At 46.4% G+C, this 3,258-nt stretch overlaps 1 pseudogene; it reads right to left on the bottom strand.

Moving 5' to 3' along the window:
* Positions 1 to 316: 316 nt before the first annotated feature.
* LOC127974287 (uncharacterized) lies at positions 317 to 3,258 on the bottom strand (annotated as a pseudogene).

A 3,258-nucleotide genomic window follows, 5' to 3' on the forward strand; every position in this document is an offset into this window, starting at 1 on the left:
CTTCAGGTTGAAGTCTATCAAAGGTTCAAAGCGATTAAGCAGGTCTTTCCCAATGAGGAGTGGATAGGTATTGAGTGGTGAAATGTACACTGGGTGGACGAGATTAATTGGTCCCACAGTTAGGTTAATTGGGGCCACATGTTTTAGTTTTAGGCCTGTGTGGGAATATGCGTGGAGGTTCAGTTCAGTTTTCAGGTAGGATTTCTTGTCCATCTGAAGTTAGGGTAGTTCTAGTTCTTTGAGAGTGAGGTGAAGGAGTGCTGTTCTCTGTGGTTTGTTGGGTCAGGTGGTCGCCGTCTTCTCGTCCGGCTGCTAGTCACGCTGTATCTGGTTTCTCTTTCTTTTCCCACTTTCGGTCTTCCTCCTTTCATTGGAAGAACTCTTTCATCATCATCTTCATCAGCTCTTGGGAGTCAAAGCACAGTGAAATTCTTGTGTGGATTCAGGTTGAGCTCGGTCAGCTAGGAATCTTTGTGAGTTTTTTCATCGATTCCTTGGGCTGGTTGCTCCGGGGTGTGTTGGTTGTCTCCCCTTGGAGTTTCCATTGAATTCCCGTGAGTTTTTTCCTCTTGAGTTTCCAAATGGGCTTTCCCTATGTCTCTCTTGTTTGGTCCCATGAGTTTTCCCAGTGAAGTCCAGGTGAGCATTGTTGCCCATGCAGTCCACCCCAGCGGTTGTTCCTTTGTTTAGGTTGTGTACCAGTGTGGGAGTCCCGTTCTCTGGTGGACAAGGATGCATTCCACTCTTTGGGTGCTGGCTTGGCATGATCTTGACGTTGGGTGCCCTCTAGGGCCAGCCCCTGACTCTGAGTGTTGAAGTCGAGAACTGCCGTGGTTTTGCTGCTCTTTTCTGAAGTCATCTTCTGTTTAACGTAGGCCTTGTGTGCCAAGTCTTGCAGTTGTTGAGCACTCATTATACGTGGACATGCAAGGACACCAAGATGCTGGCTTACCACAGGGTGAAGATTCCTGAGGAAAAGGGTTTTAAAATGTACATCGTCCTCCATATTCTATTCATTACGAGTCCAGAAGTAGGCTTGTCTGAGTCGGCTGTAGAACAATTGGAAAGGCTCCTGACGACCTTGTTTCATCACCAGGGCAGCCAATAGTCCTTGTTCTGACTCCGGGTCAGCAAACTCTTTGAGGGGGGCTTCTCGGAGCAGCTGGTAATCAGTCTTTATGTGGGCCGGCTGGCGGTCCAGGAAACTGCGAACCTCTGAGCTGGATGTTGCTCGGATCAAATAAAGTCTATCTTTGTCTGTGACACTGGGTCTCATTTCCAGATGAAAGTCAACATCTTGCAGATATCCTTTGATCTCCTGACTGCCTGGCCCATTTGGAGTAAACTTGCCAATGTTCCTGGTGAGTTTGTCGATGTCCTTGAGATCCAAGCCCTGTGATGATCTATGGCTGGCTGGAGCCATTTCTTTCAGTTTTGTTGTTACGAAAAGTTCTTCAGAGGGAGCTGGTGAGTGTTTTGGCACTGCCCCTCCCCCTTTTTATCACGCGTCAGTCCAGGAACAGGGGACCCGGGCTAGCTTGGCAGGGGTGTGACTGGTGCCCGTTGTGTCCTTGGAGGTTCAGAACGCAGCTCGTAGGCATGTCTGAGTTCCTCTCTGAAACTGACTGACTCCTCTTTGATGTAGTCCAGCTGTCGTGTTAGGTGGCTGATCTCCTTTCTTGACTCATCCAGGTGAGTTTCAAGGGCTTTAATTCTGCCGTTCTTGTCTCTGAAGTCAGCCTTTTCCAGGAGCTGTTCCGCATACTGTAGCTTGTTGGAGAGATCAGCGTAGTCTTCCTTGACTTTTTCCATTTCTTTTGTAGTAGCTACTAGTGTCTCTTTTAGCCTGGTGATCTCCTCCTCTGTGCCTTGTTCCACTTCATCGGGTTCCTCCCATCGTTCCTGAGCCTCCAGTTCTAGCTGCGTGACGCGTCGTTGTGCGAAACGCTATCTGTTGCATAAAGGACTGTAATATAAATAAACGTGGCTGGACTTTTCTTTACTGGAGTGCCTGGAGAACCTCAGAGTTCGTGCAAACATCCACATCGCTGTAATCAAATGTGTTCTTTAGAGCTGCTTTTACATCGCGGTCAGTTTTTGGAAATATAAGCTCATTTATTTTGAGAAGAATCACATCTAAAGATTTGAATTGCTTTAATTGAACTGAGTCCAAATTGATTTAGTTTATACTTCATCAACGGTCCGTCCAGCGAACTTAAAATTCAGTATATCCTTAAAATCTGTTTGAGTTTACTTCATGAACAAGATAATACGAACAGAAAGATAATTTATACGCTACAGGCTAGGTAGCACAGGATCTGGGCAAAGTTTAATCTTAAAATACACCACACAAGACAATACGTCTTTATAAATGAAACAAGAATTTATTCTATAGCTATTCTAGCTATTCTATAGATTATATGGATCTAAAACTAAATTACCACATACACACACAAACATACATACACACACAGTTGCAACGGATTTATGAGGTGAGTTAATGAAAAAATTTCTACCAAATTTACAGGCGTAACAAGAATCAAAAAAAGCAGAGCCCTAGTTTATCTTTATAACTTAACAACGACCTTGCACCATTTCAGCAACAGATAGAGGTTTGTTTGCCTTCACTTGTGGTTGTGCTGCTGGCCGCGGTGTCGTTTCGTCTCCTTGGCTCGCGTTGAGCTGAAAGGGGAATCCCGGCTGGGATTCGTGGTTGCGTAGATGACGTCTGGGGATGCCCTTTGCCTTGATTGGTTGGTTGACTGCCCGGCGATTTTAAGAGATTCAACAGCTCTTGCCTTGACGGTGGACAAAGTTTCTTCCGAGTCCTCTCGTTTGCGCGGCGTGAGCTTTGGAGATTCTGTCAAGGAAAGTTGAAGTTCTTTATGACTTGCAAGCACGCTGATGGCTAGGAGCCGGGGTTAAAAAGGGGCAAGCAAGCGAGCAAGCATGGTTTGGTGTCACAAAGTTTCAACGGAGTGGTTTTGAGTTCTGGATGGCAAGAACGCTTGCAGCGTGTAGGTAGATCAAGCCATGGTCAAGACGGAAGAGCAGCGTAGCGCAGCGCACCAAATTTTAGCGGCACGATACACAACACAACCCTTGACATGAGACGACGCGCTTTGAGACTAGACTAGAGACTAGACCGGAGCATTGGGGTTTTATCGAAGCAGATTTGGTCCATCCCACGATGCGACCTCCCAATGGGATGCTGTTGCAGAGTTTAGACATGCCCCGTACTGTTTCTCGGTTAAACAT

Source organism: Carassius gibelio, chromosome B16, assembly GCF_023724105.1.
Source record: "Carassius gibelio isolate Cgi1373 ecotype wild population from Czech Republic chromosome B16, carGib1.2-hapl.c, whole genome shotgun sequence".
In the NCBI taxonomy this organism is placed as follows: Eukaryota; Metazoa; Chordata; class Actinopteri; order Cypriniformes; family Cyprinidae; genus Carassius; species Carassius gibelio.